The sequence below is a fragment of the Octopus bimaculoides genome, chromosome 11, assembly GCF_046866305.1.
Source record: "Octopus bimaculoides isolate indiv1 chromosome 11, ASM4686630v1, whole genome shotgun sequence".
Lineage (NCBI taxonomy): Eukaryota > Metazoa > Mollusca > Cephalopoda > Octopoda > Octopodidae > Octopus > Octopus bimaculoides.
In genome coordinates this window covers 28,639,235-28,650,190 of record NC_142938.1, presented here as the reverse complement: position 1 = coordinate 28,650,190, position 10,956 = coordinate 28,639,235, and the positions used below count along the sequence as shown (strand labels likewise).

Below are 10,956 nucleotides of genomic sequence, written 5' to 3'. Positions count from 1 at the left end.
ACAAATACAATAAAATTAAAATAATAACAGGACAATAACAACAGATGTCTTTCAACTAAGGATGAATTAAATTAAGCTGGTGTGTGTGGAAATAAAGCCTTACGGCAGAGATACAAGATTTCACAGGCACAAAATTGTAGTTGTGGCCAATGCCAGTGTCAGTTAACTTGCACCCATGCTGGTGGCACATAAAAAGTACCCATTACACTCTTGGAGTGGTCGGCGTTAGAAAGGGCATCCAGCCATAGAAACCACGCCAAATCAGATTGGAACCTGGTACAACTCTCCAGCTTACCAGTCTCAGTCAAACTGTCTAACCCATGCCAGCATGGAAAGCAAACATTAAATGTTGCTATTGCTGTTGTTGATGATGATTGGTACAATGGGTAAATTGTCGCTATTTTATATTTTTAATATCATGCATGTGCATTGTTTGCTTTTGATTTTGTTGACTACATAGTGTACTAGGGTCAGTTGGGCACTGTCTGTGCACAAAACAGCACCATGACGCAATTCACTTAGCCAGAAATTTGGAAACATGCTATACTGCTTGGTATGCATGCCAAAAGCTCCAATACAAACATTTCAGAGTGCTTGGGTGTGCTTGGGTGTCAATCTGAGAACATGTACCGAGAGAGATAAAAATCAAACATACAATCAACATCATGGTGTTTGGAAGGATTAGTAGTGATGGCAACATTATGCCTCCATTCACCTTCCCACACAGCCTCAGACTCAACATAGAGGCCTACATCAGGTGCTTGGAGTAGGTAGTGCTGCCCTGAGTCAAGGGGGAGGCTGCTGGAAGACCCTATATCTGGCGACAAAACTTTGCACCAGACCACACAAGCAGGAGAACCTAATCATGGCTATCGGACAATTTCTGCAACCACAGCACCCCTAACATCTGGTCACCTAACTCACCAGACTGCAACCCCCTTGATTATTATGTGTGGGGCGCAGTTGAGTGAGAGACCAACAAAACTTCTTGTAACACCAAAGATGAACTGAAGGCAAGGATTATAGCAGCATTCACCAACTTAAACAAGGAGACCATCCAGAAGAGTTGCAGGAGATTCCAAAGTCGACTGGGAGCCATGGTTGAAGCCAATGGCAATTTTATTGAATAGATTTTCTCTTTAGTATTTCAAGATATTTTTATGTTATTTTAGTAAATATATCTGTTAAAATGAGATGTCAATGTTATTTTCATTTTTGCGTAATCTAGACGACAGTTTATTCACCACACCCTGTATACACACACACACACACACACACACACACACATATATATATACATTTATCAATTCATGTACAAAGGAGCCAGGACTAAGTACAAAGCCATCATAGAGAGCGATACTAAGGGAATCTACCCACTGTACAGGAGTAAATCCTGGAACAGCACGGAAAGGACCAGTAATAAGATAAATAAGGCCAACACTTGGTATGACAACAACAAATACCAGAGTGTCATGTTCACTGATGCGACCCCTGGTGGCGAACTAGCACACCTTTTTAGAAAATCATTAAGTAAGGCTAATCTATGAATTAAAGTAGTGGAGAGGCCTCGTGCCCCTTTAAAATCCCTAATCTGTAATACCTATTCCTTTGATAAGCCCCCCTGTACAGAGTACAAATGTGTTATGTGTAGGATGAACCCACAGGTTAACCATAAGGTTAGGAATGTAGCATATAGCTTATGATGTATTGAGGGAAGGTGCAGTAACATGACAACTACCTACACAGGAGAGACTGCACACAGCATAAGAGACCATATAGGTGAACATTGGTGAGAGCTCAAAGACGAGAAACATGTTCTATCAACAAGCTCAAGCAGAACATGGGGGTTCAATTAATAACAGAGGTTAAAGTACTATCGACACAGAACTGACATGACATTTAGAGTGATTACAGAAGCTACACACATAACAGACTGAGCCTCAATAGAAAACATGAATGGAACAGTAACACCCACCACCACACGACTAAAGACAGTAGGGATGTGAAGAGAGAGGAAAGAAGGAAGAAAAAACCCCCGTAAATAATACACAGATATATACAGAGTAATACACACACACAATAGACATATATGCACTTACCTGTGATGCATATGAGAAATATAGATGCATAAAAAATACATAAATAAATATATAAATAGATAAATAAACAAATATATAAATGTATCTGTTACATAACTGTGATAAATGGAAGACAGAGGTAGATAAAATAAATAAACAAAACTATATAAAGGGCATAGATACATACAAAGTGAACCCATACACACACACAAAACCACATGGACGGCCATATGCTACCAACAACACAACTAACATGGTCAGCAGCAGCAGCTGTGCTGATGATGGCAACACCGTGGAAGAACACACATGTTTTTCTTTCTGTTTTTTCTTTCCTCGGGTCTTAGGACAGCAGCAGCACAATGGGGTAAGAGGTCGGGGCTGAGGGGAAGGCCACACGGCTGCTAAAAACTATGACACACACACACACAAACAAGGACACAAACGCATGTGCACATATAGATACACATCTTAGAAGAAAAGAATGGAGTGAATGGAGCAAGAACACACACACGAAAACAAAAAGTGTCACTGAAGAGGTCACAGATGTGTGACAAAAGATTTCTGGACAATGGACAAACGTCAAAATAATAAAAAATAATATAATAACAGTAATAAACAAGTGAAGAAAAAAAAATATAGTGTGTGTGTTTATTTGGCAAAACAATAATAATAATAAATAAAATAACCATCCCAAATACGACAATATATATATATATATATATATATATATATATATATATATATATATATATACATACATACATACATATATATATATATATATATATATATATATATATATAAAAGTAAATAAATGGAGTTGAACGCAGATGTTATTCCAATTCTTCTACTATAGCCTCGGGCTGACCAAAGCCTTGTGAGTGGAATTGGTTGACAGAAACTGAAGGAAGCCTGTTGTATATATATATTTATGTGTGTATGTGGTGAGAGAGAGAGAGAGAGAGAGAGAGAGAGAGAGAGAAAGAGAGAGACTTTGTGTCTGTCTTTGTCTCCTACCACCACTTGACAACTGGTGTTGGTTTGCTTACGTCCTTGTAATTTAAGCAGTTCTGCAAAAAGAGACCAATAGAATAAATACAAGAGTTAATAAAAAGAAACAAAACATTAGTCCAGGGTTGATTTATTTGACTAAAACTTCTTCAAGGCACTTTTAGTTTAATGTCTATCATTTCATTTCATATTTCTACACTTTTTCAAATGTGTTTCAAGGTGCCAAGCAGTGGGACTGAACCTGCCATGCCTTTCTTACTTGTTTCAGTCATTGGATTGCAGCCATGCTGGGGCACCACCTTGAATAAATCTACCTCATTACTAAGGTAATTTTTTTTAAACCTTAAAAATTGCTTGATTTTAACCTTATTTTCACACATTTTTAACCTTATTTTCTAACTTTATTGACAGATTTAAACCTCATTTTAACCTTATTATTACTAATATATCCATAAACATTAAGGAGTTCGCTCTTGTTTTGATTACTTTATGATATATGAGTATTATTAATGCAATTTTAAAAAATAACTATTGTGGAAATTTATTATACTACAATATGATATAATGTTTTATATTTTGTAAGCAAAAACTGTCTTTTGTAAGGAATTTTTCAGCATCAAAAAACTGCATTCTACAAAAGCTGATATCACTTGACATAGTATCAGATCTGTTTATTCCATGGGTGAAATTTTGGGGTTCGTTAGTTGAATTATTGAATTAATTTGGTTTTTATTGAATTAATTTGGTTTTTATTGAATCTAAAATCAATGTAATTCATGATGCAACATGGGTCTTTGTTGAATTTCAATTGTTTGAGGCTTTTGTAAGCATCATAGTTGGTGAAAGCTGTTGACTGCAGCTTTCAAAATCAATTCTTTCAACTGCAGATTGTTTGAACATATTTGGATGAGGTTAGTCCTGATCTCAGGATTTCACACAGCTTCTTTCATTCTCTGCACCAAAATGTCTTCATCTTCCAAACTTTCTACAATTTTTGTAACCTTTGCAAAGTTCTTGCATAGTAATTTCAGGCATCCAACCAGCTGCCCCACCAGGTCACAAGTGGCTGAGGCAGATATCTGAGTGTTTTGAATTGCTCCCAGCAGTGTTTGTCTTTTATAGTAGCAGCCTTCATGGGGTAATCAGACAATCCACTGCAGGATAGAAAGCCTTTAATTTTAGAGCACAGTTGTGCAATAGGTAAGAGAAGCAGGTTACATGGAAGAGATTAGGATACTTGCAATGTTTCTCCAGCAGCTACCATATACCAAGTATAGTTGGAGAAAATTTTCTCCTGGAACCACCATACTTCTTAACAAATCATCAATGATCTGAGCGATGACTGTGGCAGTTAGAGCTGATTTGAGTGGCAAACATTCAATTAAGAATGTTCTTTGAGGATTTCAAGCTGAACCAACGAGTACATTTTGACAATTTTTTTTGTCATTGATCTCACTTTCATCAGCAATTAAAAATACATTTTGATCAGCCAAGCAGCTCTTGCAATTTTCAACCATATTTGCACTAAACATATCAACATATTTTTGGCATGTAGATGGAGATGGCAGTGGCTTATTGAGAGAATCAAACAAACTTCTCACACTTGTATTAATGAACTTGTGCAAAGGAATGCTAGCCTCAAGAAATACTTTGGTCAACATTGCACCCCAAGATTTATTATTTTTGGTAAATTCAAATGATTTGATCGGTGGCTGTACAATTTTAGTAGTCTTTTTAAGATGGTTTTGATATTTTTGCTCATTTTATGCGACTCAACAAAATGTCTTTTATTGCATTTGACATCAACAAGGCACAGTCTTCAGTGTTATTGATTCAATACAAATTCTTTTGAAATTTTCTCTGTAAATTCAAGAGCTTTTGCCTTTTGACTTGTTTTTGGTTTTGACATCTGAGTTAAGAATAAGAAAATCATGAAATATATATCAAAATATTATTGAGAAACAGCTAGCATACTGTACATTTACATATAGTGAAAAGACTAGCAAGGAAAAGTACTTACTTTCAAAGATAAATTTAAAATTCCTAAGTAACATCATCATCATCATCATCATCGTTTAACGTCCGCTTTCCATGCTAGCATGGGTTGGACGATTTGACTGAGGACTGGTGAAACCGGATGGCAACACCAGGCTCCAGTCTGATTTGGCAGAGTTTCTACAGCTGGATGCCCTTCCTAACGCCAACTAACAGGTGTAAAGAATTAAAACTATAAGTATATACACTTACAATTGGATGATAATAAATGATTTTGTTCTTAAAGAGGCCTGTTTCATGAATCGGAAAAAAAGATGCAAATAATCACTATTAGTGTTTGGTACTGATCACCAATAACTAATATTGGTAAAAGCACCTTGAAGTCAGAAATCTGTCTTATAGAAAAACTAAACAGACATGCTAGACTTTTGTTTATGTTCAAATGACTGGACGCACATGGTGTTAAATAATTTAACATTGAAGGGTAGGACAAGCCATAGAGAGTGCTAAAAATAGCTCCAAAGCTGTAGTCCAATACGACAGCTCCTCTAAAAGCTAGTAGGAAGAAATAGGTATGAAATTAGGTTTAATCAATATATAAAAATATATATCAATGAATTTATTTATTCTTTTCAGTAGCTAATCAAAATAAAATTTTCTTTTTAGTGAATTTCATTTTTTTAACCTTCTTTTAACTTTATTGCATGATTTTAACTTTATTAACTTTAAGAAGTGATTAATTACAATGATTAATTGTAAAAAAAAAAAGTTTTCATCTTTAGTTTTAACCTTCAAACAAATGTTTTTATGAATTTTAACTTTTTGGTAAAACAATGCATTACTCGTTAGTTATTTCTTAAGTTTGGCAACTTATTCTCTTGGCCCCTTCCGCCAAATGGCTAAACTACAAGGACATAAACAAACCAACTCCAGCTGTCAAGTGGTTGGGGTGGGACATGGATGAATGGAAACAACACATACACACATTCTTTCAGTTCAGTCAATCAAATCCTCTCATATGGCTTTGCTCAGCCCAGGGCTATCATGAGAGACACTTGCTAAAGGTGCCATGTAGTGCAACTGACAAATTGTTAAAAATGAGAACAATGTTAGAAGCTTATATCGTAAAAGGTGGTGGATTAGCAGAAATGAAAAAGTGATAGGCAAAATGCCTTGCTGTATTTAAGTACGACCACATTAGTGTTCTTTTTTGGTTCAAATCCAACAGAGGCCAACTTTAGTTTCATCATTCTGGTATCAATAAGAGAAAGTACCAACCATGTACTGGGAATAGATTATTGTAGTCACTCTTCCCCTTCCCTTACACTCTTGCCTTTTTCTAGCCTACTCTCTCACTTACCATGATAATAATATTGGTTTCAAATTTTGGTGCAAGGCCGGCAATTTTGGGGGAGAGGCAAGTCAATTGCATTGATCCCCATTAATCAACTGGTACCTATTTTATCAACCCCGAAAGGATGAAAGGCAAAGTTGACCTTGGCAGAATTTGAACTCAGAATGTAAAGACAGATGAAATGGCTCTAAGCATTTTGCCCAGCATGCTTACAATTTTGCCAGCTTACCACCTTCATAATAATAACAATATTAATAACAATAATTTCAGACTAACAGAAGCTAGAAAGCCTGATTTAGTAGTTGTAGACAAAGAGAATAGAAACTGCCAGGTAATTGGCTTTACTGTCCCAAACAATAAGAAAATTAATATGAGAGGTATAGATAAAATAACAAAGTACCAGGGTCTAGCTATTGAATTACAGAGCCTATGGATAGTGTGGGTAAAATGTATCCCTGTAGTTATAGGTGCATTAGGAACTATCTCTAAAGATTTGAACAGATCGATGGAGGAAATAGGCATAAAACTTAGTTTATTGCAGCTCCAGAAAACAGTATGATTAGGAACAGCTAGGATAATTAGGAAGGTTCTTGACATCTAAGGTTACTTGTTGTAGCTTGATGTTAGGAATTTTTTCCCAACAGTCTAATCTGTTGTGCATATATGAAATAATAATAATAATAATAATAATAATAATAATAATAATCTCATCCACTGCCAATAATCTTAATATCTACTTTCTGAGGAAAAACAGCCAACTCTGCTCAGACACGCTATCCATATATCAACAACAAATGTGTAGCAGACACATCTATTACCATAGCAACAAAGTATAGCATGCTGTTAAAAAAAAAAATCTCCAATTGTTAGAGACAGAGAGAAAATTATTTTTAAGCCCAGATCAGTCCTTATCCATTAGTGCTTTGGCTAAAGATATGCAAACACTGACCATATTTCCTTCATCATCGTTATCATTGTTTAACGTTCGTTTTTTATGCCGGGCATGGGTTGGATAATTTGACAGGAGCTGGCAAGCAGGAGAACTGCATCAGGTTCCAGTGTGATTTGGCTTGGTTTCTATGACTGGAAGCCCTTCCTAACGCCAACCTCTTTACAGAGTGCACTGGGTGCTTATTACATGGTGCTGGCATGGGTGCTACTACGTGACACTAGCACAGCTTTTTACGTGGCACCAGTTTGCAGGCCAGTCCTCCTTAGAAATTCAACCAAGCACAAGTAAATGGCAGAAGTAGCTCATGATTCTCTAAGACTCTCCTTATTTCTAAATAACATACCTAAGACTATATTACAACAAAACCTCAATTAATGTTCTTGAAAACTACTGAAACATCTAGAAACTCACAGTCGCACCCTCCAAACACTTTTAAGATAATAAATGTCAATATGATGTTACATACTGTCAGTTAAAGTTATAATAAAATTAGAAACCTAGTTTAATTAAGATATATTGTTATTAATAAATCATGACACAGATTAAACAAATCAACTTTTAATAATGAGTACTACTGAGTAATGAATAATTCATTGCATTGCTTGTGTGAAGTATTGAACCTATGACCTCTTGTTGTGAACTTCCAGCACTTCACCATGATCTAGTGTCAAAAATAAGTGTTTTATGGCTATTTCAACAATTTGGCGTATGATTCAGTAATTAGAAATAAGTGTTTGGTATATTTTTCACTAGGAAATTTAGGTCATGGTTTTATTATGCTATGTGCTCTCTGTCATCACTTTTCAGGCAACTAAAGTCATTACACACACACAAACTCATGCCACTACCACCACACACACATCCATACAGAACTCACCACTACCCTCTCACACACACACACACACACACACACACACACACACACACACACACACACACACACACACAAATATCACATGTATGCATGCACACACACCACACCAATGCACACACTGTACAACCCAATCCTTCCATCATCACATTGTACACAACAACTTGCCCTTTCAAATTGTTCAACTATGCAGTCACCTGCTCTGTTAGAAATAGCAGCTAAATCTGCCATTTTTAAAAAAGGAAGGGCACATTAGATAACGATGTCCTAGACATTAGGCCTGAAACAGCAGTGTTAGTAGGAGTGTCAATAAGAGATTTGCTTAATGTAGAACTGACTGACTGACCAGGAACTAAACAACCTTGTGCAAGACCTTCCATTTCTCCATCACACAGTACAGCATACATATCCCACTTCCTGTCAACTATGACTGCAAGAGAGTGCACTGTATTAAAGCATTCAGGTGTTAAACTGCACATTAATCTTTAAACAAGGCTCAAGGGTCAAAACTAGTCAATTACATCGACACCCCCACCCCACCCCCAGTGTTTCACTGGTACTTAATTTATCGACCCTGAAAGGATGAAAGGCAAAGTCAACCTTGGCAGAATTTGAACTCAGAACATAAAGCAGGACGAAATGCTGCTAAGCATTTTGCTTGGTGTGGTAACAATTTTGCCAGCTCACCACCTTAATAATAATAATAATCATCATCAGCAGCATCATCACTTATCTGTTTTCCATGCTGGGTATGGGTTGGGTGGTTTGACTGAAAACTGGTAAGCCAGGGAATTGCACCAGATTCTAATTTGATTTGGCATGGTTTCTATGGCCGGATGCCCTTCCTAATGCCAACCACTCCAAGAGTGTAGTGGGTGCTTTATAATAATAATAATAATAATAATAATAATAATGGTTTCAAATTTTGCTACAAGAGTAACTATTTTGGAGGAAGGGACTTAGTCGATCACATTGACCCCAGTTTTCAACTGGTACTTATTTTATCAACCCCAAAAGGATGAAAGGCAAAGTCGGCCTCAGCAGAACATAAGGACAGATGAAAAGCCACTAAGCATTTCGCCTGGCTTGCTGCCTTATACAATAATAATAATAATAATGGTTTCAAATTTTGGCACAGGATCAGCAATTTTGGGGTAGAGGTAAGTCGATTACATCGACTCCTGTGCTCAACTGGTACTTATTTTATCAACCCCGAAAGGATGAAAGACAAAGTCGACCTCAGCAGAATTTGAACTCAGAATGTGAAGATGGACAAAATACCACTAAGCATTTTGCCCAGCATGCAAATGATTCTGCCAGCTTGCAAGAAGAAGAAGAAGAAGAAGAAGAAGAAGAAGAAGAAGAAGAAGAAGAAGATGATGATGATGATGATGATGATGATGATGATGATGATGATGATGATGATGATGATGATGAGGAGGAGGAGGAGGAGGAGGAGGAGGAGGAGGAGGAGGAGGGGGAGGGGGAGGAGGAAGAGGAGGAAGAGGAGGAGGATCCTTTCTAATATAAGCATAAGGCCTGAAATTTCTGGAAAGAGGGTAATTGATTACATCAACTCAACTCCACTGTTTAACTGGTATTTCATTTATTGACCCCAAAAGAATGAAAGGCAAAGTCAATCTCAGTGAAATTTGAACTCAGAACATTAAGCCAGAAGAAATGCCACTAAGCATTTCATCCAGTGCTGCTAATGATTTGCCAGAAGAATAATGATATCACCAGAGAAGATTTCAGAAAATGACAAAGGAACCACACACTGGGATACACCAAGAGTAATCAACCAGACATTGTTGTCAAAGATTATCAGAAAAAAAAAAATCAACACATCAGTCCCAACAGATTACAGAAATGGAAAAACTATTGAAATATAGGGTAAAGTCTATTTGTCAACATAAAGTGGCAATCCTGATTAGGATGGTGTTACTACCTTTTTTTAGCCCCAGGTAAACATCTTTTCCAGCTGGCTATCGATGCTTTCAATAAAAGATGCTTCCCTGAGGCTAAAAGAAAAGGGTAGTAAAACCATCCTAATCAGGATTGCCACTTTACGTTGGCAAATAGACTTTACTCTGACATACTGTTACTCTCTTTTACTCTTCTATTTGTTTCAGTCATTTGACTGCGGCCATGCTGGAGCACCGCCTATAGTCGAGCAAATCGACCCCAGGACTTATTCTTTGGATGTCAAGTACTTATTCTATCGGTCTGTTTTGCCAAACCGCTTTCTCACTCAGAGATTTAAACCTAATTGTTTTTCTCTTTATTGAAATATAAAAATCTGGAAATAGAAACATCTTGAATGTGGTGTTTAGAAACGGGAATAACAGGTACTTTAGGTATGATAAAAAAAAATTATGCAGAAAAATACAAAACCAAAACTCCAGAACCTCCTAGCATAAAGCTGAACTCTGCTCCCTTGGGTTTTGTAGTGTCTTATGAACTGCATGGCAATTTCACTTGCACTGGTGGCACGAGAAAAGTACCCAGTAGCATGCTGTAAAGTGGTGAACATTAGGAAGGGCATCCAGCAGTGGAAACCATGCCAATGGAGCAAGATACAGTCCTTAGATCCATGGAACTTGGACATTAAATGATGATGATGAAAATAGCACTGCCAGACACAGCACATTTCTTACATAGAGTATTTCAAATACATTAAAAATAACAACACTAA

General features: G+C 36.7%; 1 protein-coding gene across 1 annotated transcript in view; it reads right to left on the bottom strand.

Annotated features, from left to right (window-relative positions):
* The window catches only part of LOC106882609 (transmembrane protein 229B), a 62,601-nt gene that overhangs the window by 18,573 nt on the left and 33,072 nt on the right, over positions 1-10,956 (bottom strand). The window lies entirely within an intron of this gene.